The 12,750-nt window shown below is 42.6% G+C and overlaps 1 non-coding gene across 1 annotated transcript; it reads left to right on the top strand.

Moving 5' to 3' along the window:
* The first annotated feature begins 12,194 nt into the window (after positions 1–12,194).
* Positions 12,195–12,267, top strand: TRNAR-ACG (transfer RNA arginine (anticodon ACG)). The gene has a single exon. It is a non-coding gene; the product is annotated as a tRNA-Arg (tRNA).
* The last annotated feature ends 483 nt before the right edge of the window (positions 12,268–12,750 follow it).

Here is a 12,750-nt window from a genome sequence, read left to right as displayed (position 1 = left end):
TGATAGGAAAGATGTTTAAAAAAAAAAATTAAGATTAGACTCGAAAACTTTCGAAAAACAGATGTTAAAGCGACTGGGCAATAGTTAAAGGGATGGGAATGGCCACCCTTCTTAATGACAGGTTGAATGAGAGCAAACTTCCAGCAAGAAGGAAAGATGCAAGTTGACAGACAAAGGCAAAAGAGTTTACCTAGGCAGGGTGTAACTACAGAAGCACGGTTCTTGAGGACAACAGGAGAGATCTCATCAGGCCTATATGTCTTATTAGTACTGAGGCCAATGATGACAGAAAATACATCAATTGAAGAAATTTTCATGTCAGCCATGAGGAAGTCAGGAGGAGGAAGTGATGGAGGAACAGCACCGGAATCATCTAAGGTGGAATTGTATGAGAAAGCCTGAGCAAAGAGCTCTGCTTTATCAGTAGATGTAATAGCTACAGGGCCATCAGAGTGCAACAGAGGAGGGAAAGATGATGAGGTAAAGTTGTTAGAAAGGTTTTTGGAAAGGTACCAGAAGGAGGGGGAAGAATTCGAGCTGAAGAGTTCAGGGCATTTAGTACGAATGAGATTATTTTTAGCAAAGTGAAGTACAGACTAAGCACGATTCCAGGCAGAAACATAAGAGATAAGATTCAGGAGTGGCTTGGCTCAGGTACCTTTTGTAGGCCTTCCCCTTGTTGTGGACAGCATTAGAACAGGCGTGATTAAGAAAAAGTTTTTTTTGCATTAGTCAAAGGATATGAGAAAGGAATATACCAAGAGAATAACCAAAATGCGCAAGGCACACTCAGATGGCTGTCGGCCATGGAAGCAATAATCATTCTAAGGAAAATCAAAGAAGTACTGCCTGAGGGCCTCCCAATCTGCAGTTCCAAAGTGTCACAACTTACACTTCTTTGGAGGGTCCACAGGCCTTACTGGAGCGATAGGATTGGTTAAGCTGATCGGGAGCCCGACGGAGAGGAAAGATTAATAGCATAAGCAGAAGGATTAGTTGTAAGGAAGAGGTCAAGTATGTTGGAGCTCTCTCCAAGGCGGTCAAGGATACAAGGAGGGTGCTGTACAATCTACTCTAGGTAATTAAGGATATAAAAGATGTAGGCTTGTTCACCAGGTGGATCAGTGAAGGGAGAGGAGAGCCAAAGCTGGTGGTAAACATTGAAATCTCCTAGAATAGAGACTCCATACAAAGGAGAAATGAATAGGATGTGCTTCATCTTAGAAATAAGATAGTCGAAGAATATTTCATAGTCAGTAGAATTAGGGGATAAGTAAACAGCACAGATATATTTAGTCAGAGAATGACAGGAAAGCCAAAGTGACAGGGTAGAGAATTCAAAAGATTCAAGTTCAGGAACACGAGAGCAAGATATATCGTTGTGTACATATACACAACAGCCACCTTATGGCAGTAGTTGCTTTCTATTCATTTTTTTTTTATTTGTAAGAAGAGTTTAGGGATTGATGGTGTAAATGTAAAATGGAGTTAGTGAAGAAAATGTTTACTGTTTAATGATTACCTTTCAGTCACGTCCTAGAGAGTAAATATTTTGGAATAATTATTCAAGACCTTGACACACACTGAGGACAATGACTAAAACAGGCAACTTCAAGAAGAATGCCCAAAGCTTGAAACATCAGTGTTCACCATCTGATCTAAGAGCCAAACAATTGACTTGGCCTTGTGAACTTGATCGTTTAAAATTTGCTCTCAAAATGGAATTACTTCTGTTGTGCCTGACTCTTAACTTTGAAGTAAATAGGATAGAAAATGTTTAAGCTGACTTTGCCTTGTGCTGTTAATTTTTAGCCTGTTCTCGATTTTCTTCATTCTTGGATGCCCTTCAGTCCTTCCACTAGATTTATTCCAAGTCAGAGCAAAGTTGCGTTGTTGGTCGAACATTTGATCTTGTCTTTAGACTTTCATCTTTGACAGCTTGTGCTCAAAATCGATCCCTTGCATTACTCAGTACTGCTCCACGGAGTTTGGTCTAAACTGAATAAACGCTTCTCAAGCTAATTTTGACAGGTGAGCTTCAACTTTGTATTTGTCTTTGTTCTTCACCTTTGATCTTTCTCAAAACTGAATTCTTTCGTTCTTGCTATCCTCAACGCTTCCATCAAGCTGTTGAGCTTGCCATGTGATCCTAAACTTTGAATGGTTGTTCTCAAAACTGAACTTCTTTATCCTGCCTTACCATGATTACTTCGGAAAAGTTTTATTTAAACCGCCATATAGGAGTTTACGTTGATCTCGCTATGCATCGTTCATCTCTGTCCTGTTGTTCCCAGAATCAATATTTCAGACCCCGTTGGCCGATCCTCAACACATCCATTGTGTTTGTTCCAAATCAGATCATCACAGTTGATTTACTGGTAGTTATTTAGGCTGAATATTGATATTATATAGTGACCTTAACAACAACCTGATTGGTCTCAAAATTGAAATCCTTCGTTCAGGCTTTACCCTCAACCTTTGCACCAAAATTGATCTAAATTGGCTATAATACACACACACACACACACACACACACACACACACACACACAGAAAATTATACTATCCTGTTTTGCAGGATTGATGATTCATGAAAACTACGTAAGTGGTTATTAGCCGTGTCTCTACAGTGGAACTTTCCATAAAGTAACCTATTCCTGAATGGGTGACAGAGTAAGAACACCAATTATAGCCAAGCGAAGGGTGTGACAGTCCCCAAAACTACTGCCACCACCTGCCTAGCTGGCAGTGTAACACAGTGCAAATACTGTATGTAAAAAATCACGTTTGTAACACGGGGGAAATGCCACGCTTTGCCAGGACAAAAAGCCACCTAGATGCCTACTGGTCTAAGGCGCCAGTGAGGGTGGAGGGCAGGTGCTGCCAGAGTCAGCTCTAAGAGACGGCTGGAGGCTTTTCTTCATTTAATGTCCCCACCAGAGTAGGTAGTGTGGTCACCTATCCATAACTGCTCTAGACTACGGCAGCCTTGTTCACTTGTCTTCCTGAATTATGAATGGCAGCCATTTACGGACATCATCATCATCGTCATCATTGTATTTTAATTCCACCACTATCATCGTCACCATAACCCTATTTCCATTATTAACTTCATCAGGTCTTTGCCATTACATTCTGGCTATCGCTGGACGATTCTGCTTTGTTTAAGGACTTTCACAATATAAGGTTAAACCATGCATCTCGGAGACGTCTTTTTTTTTTTTTTTTTTTTTTTTTTTTATTCTTGCAATTCAATCTATTTCTAGAACCAAAGGAGTTGATGAATGCTACATCTAACCCCCCATAGTTCGAAAAATCTATCCTGAGATGAAAATCGTCTGAACATAGCAAAAATAAAATATACATCACCTGACTGTGGAGGTTAAACAGATATTATCTACCACGTTCTGTACAAGATATCTTTACTAAGCTGAACAAATGGTTTGAATGTAGTGGTAATATAAATAGAACAAACCCAGTTTGTCTTTTCGACCAGACCCATCAACCACAAGAAAGTAATAGCACCTGCAAGGCCGTCCCGTGCAGTGAACCAGTATTACCCATGAAGCTAATAAAGACAGGTACAAGAGAACCAGTGCTGCACACACACTAGATGAGTGAGCTGAGGGCCATTTCGGTTAATGCCCTTGGTGTGGTGCCGTGTGGGAGTGCGATGTGTAATGCGATGTGAGAGGGTGGTAGAGTGTGTTGCGCAGTATACAGTGGCTTCACTAAAATCGCTAAATTCTATGGAAGTGAAGCACCTCACGTCCGAAAATCATTCGTGAGTGCCAGACGGACAGAACTGCTCCTAGGGATTATCCCGCATCTTTAAAAATAATAATAACAAAAAAGACGTCCTAGGGCTGAATGGGTTAAACCGTTAAGTGGCGCATGCAGGAGTCAGTAACTGAGAAAGTAAAACACAAATGCAGAAGACAGTATCATCAAAGTACCCAGCAAAATGAACAACACATCCAGTCCCTTATTACCTACGCCCACGATACTATCGGCTCCACTCCGCGGCCGAAGCCACCCACATATGAGTGCTTCGCCAGACTGAAATCCCACCTGCAACACCGTCACTCCGATTACCTGTTTCTTTGTATATTTTTGCTGCCTTGAGACCCTGATTTAGTTCGGGGAGAATTTTTGAATTAGAGGCGATTGATACATCCTTCGCTAGCCCTTCACAACGAGACATCGTCCTAAGTTATACAAATATCTGACGGTGGCCTTAATAATAGAGAGCATTACGTTACCGAATAGCAGGGATGAAAATTTACATCGCAAAAGGGGAAGGCATATCCTTAGTTTCTGAGGGACATCTATGGAACTTCTCTGGATATTACTTCATATATGATTAGCTTGCAACCTAATAAAATTCAGTCTGCAATAATAAAAAGGTCGGCCATGTTACACCTTCGTCAAGTACTTCAGAAATTGTTGCTAAAAATTACGGGCTTCCAAATTGTGTCAAGCATCCATTTTCCTAGTCACCATGCAGCCTGTTCCAACTTTCCATACTTCCAGATCTTTAGTCAACCATCGTCTTCATATTCACCATACCGCCTGCTACTCATCCTATAATTCCCACAAAAACAAGCCACTCTCGCATCTGCTAAACCATCATACAGTTTACTTAATCTCTCAGCACAAAGAATGGTCCAAACGTTGCCTTCCCCTATCCTGCATGCTGTGCCCACGGCTCAGTCTACTCGTGTGAGTACAATATTTAGCAGTACAAATGTTTTGGCAACTCTTTAAATTAGTAACTCTTCAAGCAAATCATGTAGATATTACAAAGCATAAAAATTTACCACTGGAAGAAACAGCAAAAACAAGTTAACGCTGATTGAACCCTTTCTCATACTATTTATATACCAGAAAACTTCTGCTAGTGGCAGGGGATGCCATTTATAAAAGACCAATTTCCCATCATTACAATCTCCTTGCAACCTGCTTCCATTGAATAAAAGCCAAACCCATGTCTATATAGCTTTCAGTATGAACGTGGCACACTATTTATTTCTAGTTGTTACGGTCCTATTATAGAATTTTACTCACCTTATAAGAATATCATAGCCCTAATAACGAAGTTATTGCACACTACAAATAACTCTATCAGTTCGAAAAAAAACAAAAAAAAAACGCACATCCTAGGCTGGAATAAATCGACAGCAGGAATGCAATATTAAATACATCATGAGACTGAAAATATCCGTATTACCTAAATAATCCTACTGTGCTTCCGTCTACAAATCATTCACCTATTCTGTCATCTCACAGCTCGTCTTATCAACTATTGCATGCAAAATGTGCCGTTTTCCTCCACGAAAACAATTTCTATATGAAATAACAAAGAAAACAACTCGAATCAACAACCTAAAACCATCGGTGTCATAAACGAGCATTTCGCTAGGAGGTACACACACACACACACACACACACACACACACACACACACACACACACACACACACACACACACACACACACACACACACACACACACACACATACACACCGACTCCCCTTCCCATCCACAATACATACTTCTCCCCACACTTTCTCCTCTACACCACTCATTTTTAGGAGCCTTCGTTCCCAGTCATGTATATCCATCTTTTGAGTCTGGTGTTGTACTGACTACCAGTCTCACCTAGTAACTGAAACCACTGAGGTTCGATTCCCCGGCGCGATCAGGCCTTTATCTTTCTCACAGCATGACGACCAGTGGGTAATATAGGTGACTAGATGCAATGTTTGGCTGCATTATTTGCAAGTGTAACAAAACTCTCTCTCTCTCTCTCTCTCTCTCTCTCTCTCTCTCTCTCTCTCTCTGTGACTTGATGCAATGTTTGGCTGCCTTATTTGCAAGTGTAACAAAACTCTCTCTCTCTCTCTCTCTCTCTCTCTCTCTCTCTAAGTCTTTCCTAGTCCAGTGTTACAAATGGTGAACCTACTCTTACCACGCGCCGTCTAGTCCAGATCCCTAAAGACACACATACATGCTGACACACACACACACACACACTCCTCCACCCACTGTATCTTCTCCATTCTTTCATCCCTTCCTGAATCAATCTTACTCTCCTTCCACAAAACGTCAAGGATCTCTCTCTCTCTCTCTCTCTCTCTCTCTCTCTCTCTCTCTCTCTCTCTCTCTCTCTCTCTCTCTCACACACACACACACACACACACACACACATATCCCTCCCACATCAGTTTCACGTCCCCGTTGGAAAATGTTATGCTCGCTCTCTCTCTCTCTCTCTCTCTCTCTCTCTCTCTCTCTCTCTCTCTCTCTCTCTCTCTCTCTCTCTCCTCCGGCCCTGTGGTGGCCTAATCCCGGCAACTTATTCCCCCTGGAGAGAGGTCCGGCTGTCTCCGTGCCCGGGAATGTCCGCGTGGTTTTGCCTATGAAAGCCTCATATTTCCCAGGCTTTACCCTGATGCTGGTATCGGGGACAAGGCGCTGGCAGTATAATGGAAGATGCTGGGAGAGACAGAGACAGAAAGAGATATGGATAGATGAAGGCAGATGGATAAATAGATAGATAGATAAATAGACAGATAGACAGACAGATAGATAGATAGATAGATAGGTAAAAAGGTAGGCAGGGCAAGTTACACAGATACACAGGCCACACAAACGTTACGGTCCCAGCGAGGCGGTCCGGCCTTAACACTATCACGGTACTCAGTTACAGAAGTAGGAGGAAAGGACAGCACAGCAGACAGCTCTCTCCCGCACCCTCCAGACTCGCTTCTGCCGTACGGGGAAAAAAAGTGAAGTAGGACCTTGCCCGATATTAAAAGCCTGAAGGAAATTTCATAGGCTCCGTTGAAATTAGAATATAATGGAAATGGAAAGGCTGAACGTTCAACACAGCCATATATTAATTAACCTTTTTCATGCACTTTTTAATATGTTTTTATTTTATAAAGATAGGAGGAAACTTCAGCAGCATATTTAACTGCTACGTATGTATGCCAAAATGTGCACACCCAAGCATGTGCACTTAAACTCGAGGTCACATGTGTCAGTACTTGGACACATATATGCATAAACATCATATATTTATCCTTGTTTCATGTCCCGAGAGCTGACAAGGAAAAAAAGATATTGGTGAAAGTGACGGCCACACCTGGTGCAGCATAACTGGTCAGATTAGGGCAAGGCAGGTCGAGTCAGGTCATGTATGGCCACTCTACCCTCTGCTACCCAAAGACAGGATATACACCTACTCGTTTGCATACACTTACATAACTACACATATGAATATACACTTTCTTAATACCTATCCCGTCAATATTTATGGCTAATCTCTTTTTAAACCTATTTATGGTTCTGCTTTCGGCCACATTCCTAGGGAGTTTATTCCAATCATTTACAATGGAGAAGGTGGAGAAGGTGCAGACGTTTTTGGATACATCGACAGAGAGAGAGAGAGAGAGAGAGAGAGAGAGAGAGAGAGTCTTAAACATCATGGTGTGTGTGTGTGTGTGTGTGTGTGTGTGTGTGTGTGTGTGTGTGTGTGTGTGTGTGTGTGTGTGATGCTCGAGTGAGACTCTGAGGGCAGCATTCTCGTGGGCTTAGGAGTCTCCTGGCGCCTCTTCCTTACCAGTTCATCGCTACGTACAGACGTGCATTTACTCTGATCTCGGCTGCAAATGATCCTAAGTTGATCTACACTCGCCTTGTTCCTGCCCGATTAAAATATACAAGTCACCGTAGTAAAGGGGCTTACAATACGACCAGGGGTGTGAATGTGGATAGGGGGATGCTGGGGAAAAAGACGGTGAGAGGAAGGGTGGTTTTAAAGGAAGGAGGGCGTGAAGGAAGGAGGCTGTGGGGGAGGGAAGGAGTGCCGGGAGGAAGGCAAGAGAGTGGGAGGATGTGAAGGAGGGACCGGGTGAGGGAAGGAGGATATGAAGGAAGAAGGTGAGGGAACGAGAGTGTGAGAAAGGTAAGAGAGTATGACTGCATGAGAGAGAGACAGTATGAGAGAAGACTGTGAAATGTGCAGGAACAAGTGTAAGTGTGTGTGAGAGGAACGGTGTGACTGAGGGGGAGCGTGAGAAAGGGTGTGAAAGAAGAAAGGTGGAGTGAATTAAAAACGATGTGATGAAGGGAGGGTATGTACTGCAGGATGAAGATGTTTTCTTATACAATATATATATATATATATATATATATATATATATATATGTGTGTGTGTGTGTGTGTGTGTGTGTGTGTGTGTGTGTGTGTGTGTGTGTGTGAGGAAGAAGGAACCGAAGGCCACGAGCCCGCAATAACTGATCCCTCAAAGAGAAAAACAAAATACAAAAGAGAGCCAAATTCAAGATCCGATCATTTCAAGATGCCTGGACACACTGCGTCTGAAAGACTGGAGATCATAGGAAGTAGGAAATGCAGACAGAGGGAGACAGTTCCAGAGATGACCTGTTGCATAAATGAAGGACTGGGAGTAACGGTAAACTCTTGCATTAGAGAGCTGGACAGAAAAGGGATGAGAGTTTGCTGCTAGACGGGTGCTACGCGCCCTTCGTAGAGGTGGAGGAATACATGCAGACAGTTCAGAGGAGCGGTGACCATTGAAGTTGCGATAGAAAAGAGATAAAGATGCAACAGTGCAGCAAAGAGACAGAGGTTGAAGGGAGTCAGTAAGAAGAGGAGAGTTAATGAGACGAAAAGCCTTTGACTCCACCCTACTGAGAAGAGCTGTATGTGGGGAACCTCCCCACACATGAGAGTTGTACTCCACACAGGGGCGGATAAAACCCATGTACAGAGTCAACAATTGTGCAGGGGTAAAGAAGGAACAGAGTCGGCTTAGCACACCTAATCCCTTAGAAGCAGATTTTACAAGAGATGTAATAAGATCTTTCCAGGACAAGCCCCGATTAATGAAACCCCAAGCATGTTCAAGGATGATGCAGGATTAAGTTGAATATTATTAAACATTAGTGGGTATACCTGTGGAAGATTTTGTCGGGTTGGTAGGTGTAAGAACTGAGTCTTTGATGCATTAAAAACAACGAGATTGTTTTTACCCCAGTCAGAGATACGAACCATGTCAGACATTAGGTGCACCATAGCCTCATCCCTTGTTTGCTGAAGTAACTGCTGAGATGAACATTGCGGGAACCGAATGGAAAGGTGAAGGGTGGAATCATCAGCGTATGAGTGGATAGGGTTAGATGTACAGCTTGGAATGTCATTGATGAATAAAAGGAGGAGAGTTGGTGACAGGACAGAGCCCTGAGGAACACCACTCTTGATAGATCTAGGAGAAGAACGATGGCCGTCTACAACAGCGGCTATATAACGACCAGAAAGGAAATTAGAGGTGAAGGCACAGACAGATGGAAAGACACCGTAAGAGGGCAGTTTGGAAATTAAAGATTTATGCCAGACTCGATCGAAAGCCTTTGAGATGTCAAGTGCAATGGCAAAGCTTTTGCCAAAGTCCCGAAAGGAGGATGACCAGGAGTCTGAATGGTAGGTGAGAAGATCACCAGTGGAGGGTCGCTGACGGAACCCATACTGACGATCAGAAAGAAGGTTGTGATAGGAAATATGCTTTAAAATTTTTCTATTAAGAACTGACTAGAAAACTTTTGACACACAGGATGTTAATGCAATTGGACGATAGTTAGATGGTTGGGAATGGTCACCCTTCATTGGGACTGGCTGAATGAGAGCAAACTTCCAGCAATAAGGAAAGGTACAAGTTGACAGACAAAGGCGAAAGAGTTTGCCTAGGCAGGGTGTAAGCACAGAAGCACAGTTCTTGAGAACAACAGGAGGGTCTCCATCAGGCCCATATGCCTTGTTAATATTGAAGCCTGTGATGGCAGAAAATACATCAGCTGAAGAAATTTTAATGTCAGCCATGAGGAAGTCAGAGGGGGAAGTGATGGAGGAACAGCACCGGAATCGTCTCAGGCAGAACTGGAGAAGCAAGTCTGAGCGAAGAGATCTGCTTTATCAGTAGAAGCAATAGCTACAGAGCCATGAGAGTAGAAAAGAGGAGGGAAGGATGATGTAAAGTTGTTAGAAAGGTTTCTGGCAAGGTGCCAGAAGAAGCGGGAAGAAATATATATATATATATATATATATATATATAGATATATATATCGATATAAATATATATATATAGATATAGATGTATATAGATATAGATATAGATATATATAGATATATATAGTTAGATATAGATATCTATATATATATATATATATATATATATATATATATATATATATATATATATATATATAAACCAGGAAATCTGGAGAAAACATGGCCAAGATCAGTCTGTTTATTTCGAGGTGCCTGGGCACATGCTGTATTTAAAACAGTGGTAATCACAGGCAGAGAGAAATACAAACTCTGAAAGACATTTCCAAAGCTGATCAGCTGCATATATTAAAATTTTAAGATATCGATGATATCTGGCGATACAGAGTTGGAATAAAAAGGTGTGACTGTTGCTTGAAATGTGCTGTGCGCCCGTCGTAATCAGAGAGGGATGTAAGCAAAGGGTTCAGAAGAGCAATGACCACTGAAAGCGATAGTTAAGGGTTTAGATGCCAACACTCCAGCGAAAAGGGAGACACTGAAGACTGTCACTATGAGGAGGGGAGTTGATGAACAATTTTTGCCTCGACTCTGTTATAAGAGCTGTAGTCAACGTGAGCCCCCCCACCCCCATGCATGCGAGCACTATCGGTTCTCCACACTAGGGCGACGAAGGTCCCTATAGTCAGCATCTGCGTAGGGTTAACGAAAGTACTGTATAGGGCAGATGTGAGAGAGGAAGGGTGTGAAAAAGGGAGGGTGTGAGGAAGAGATGGCGTGACATTGGGATGGAGGGAGGACGAGAGGGAAAGACGGTTTGAGAGGGAAGGTGTGAAGAGAGGAGGGAATGAAGTGAGGAAGGTATGTGAGGGAAGGAAAGTGGATGTGAGAGAGAGAAGGAAGGAGAGTGGAGAGGAGTGAGGGTGTGAAGGAAAGAGGGTGTGAAGAAAAGAGGCTGTGAAACAAGCACAAACAAGTACGTACAAAGGAAAGCACACAGCAACAGATCTATTAGTTCTTTCGACACTGTCTCAGTGTAGATTATGACTAACGTAGCTATTTTATACGTCAAAAACATGGACTGCAAAGCAGGAAGGCTCCGCATTACCCAACCCTCCAGCCTAAGACTGCAGGAAATAGTTAGTTAGAAGGTATACATTAGTTAGAAGGACTAGAAAAGCTGTGAGGGAAATTTCATGCGGAAGGAAGTAAGGACGTCATATTCTACATTATCTTAACCTGAAAGGGAATAGTCAGACCAAGTCAATGCTAGTACGGATATATACTGATGCTACTCTTCAGCTGTGTCCTTCAGGCTTCATATTCTAAAAGGCATTATACGAGTACTTCAGCAGTGTGTTATTCAGAGGGAGGGTTTGAGAGAGGAAGGGTGTGAAGGAAGGAGGGTACGAGAGAGGGAGGGTGTGAAGGAGGAGAGTATGAAAGAGGAAGGATATAAGGGAAGGAGGGTAAGAAAGAGGGTGTGTGTGAAGGAAGGAGGGTATGCGCGCGCAACCTTTGACTCAATACTTTTTTTTTAATAGTGTACGTATCACAGGGTTTATTGTGATAAAATGAACTTCACAAAAATGTTGCTGGTGTGGTGGTGGTAGTAGTAGTAGTAGTAGTAGTGGTGGTGGTGGTGGTGGTGGTGGCGGTGGTGGTGGTGGTGGTGGTGGTGGTAGTAGTAGTAGTAGTAGTAGTAGTAGTAGTAGTAGTAGGTGGTGGTGGTGGTGGTGGTGGTGGTGGTGGTGGTGGTGGTGGTGGTGGTGGTAGTAGTAGTAATAGTAGTAGTAGCAGTTGTTGTTGTTGTTGTTGTTACCCCAACAATATCTGAAACGTTAACCTGATGGATTGCAGGCTGAAGCTGTCCTCTGGGAGTCCACCGTCCTCCTTTCTGGGGATAGAGAGGAAGTTGAGGGACGTGTGTATACCCAGGTATGACTCTCACCCGTTTATATCAGTGGCACCACATGAAGGCGTCCCTCTCCAGCACCCAAATGATGCTGGAGGAAAATACGAATCATTACTTTTCAGTACTACAAAAATCACACAGTACTACATGAAGTCAAAAAATAAGCACAACCTCGCTTTCCACATGTGGCCTCGTGGCGCAACGGATAACGCGTCTGACTACGGATCAGAAGATTCCAGGTTCGAATCCTGGCGAGGTCGAGTTAGTTTTACTGGCTAAAACACATTAATATATCTACTGTATATTACTTTTACTCTAACTTGGCCTCAACCTGCATCTGTCCATTTAGGATACAAAGCTGCAAACACAGTAACATTAATATATGATGCTAGTCATGACGTCCTATGCATCTGATGTAGTGCCGTAAAAGTCTTTTGCCCTTCACTGACCTTTGTAAAATAGTTGCAGAAGAACGAAAATCAAGACCAGGTTATAGTTAAAAAGAGTTAGAGTGAAGAATGTGTGGCAGAGGCATGACCTGCAATGAACTGTCGCAAGTTGAGACCATTTGGCACCAGACTTGGGCTCATGTACAGGTACTTGGACGTAACTACAAAATTTTACACACCTGTACTGGTACTTGGTATCTGATATATGCAGCTTACTTGTACTTAGCCCAAAGGTACCTGAAAACATTCAAGTATGGTGCCAACTTGATATTATCTTACAAAACAGATTTGTGA

Source organism: Coenobita brevimanus, chromosome 13 (genome assembly GCF_032717465.1).
Source record: "Coenobita brevimanus isolate Jiangsu-jjx chromosome 13, ASM3271746v2, whole genome shotgun sequence".
Taxonomy (NCBI): domain Eukaryota; kingdom Metazoa; phylum Arthropoda; class Malacostraca; order Decapoda; family Coenobitidae; genus Coenobita; species Coenobita brevimanus.
Note: the sequence above shows the minus strand (reverse complement) of the source record. Positions and strands in the feature narration are given on the sequence as shown.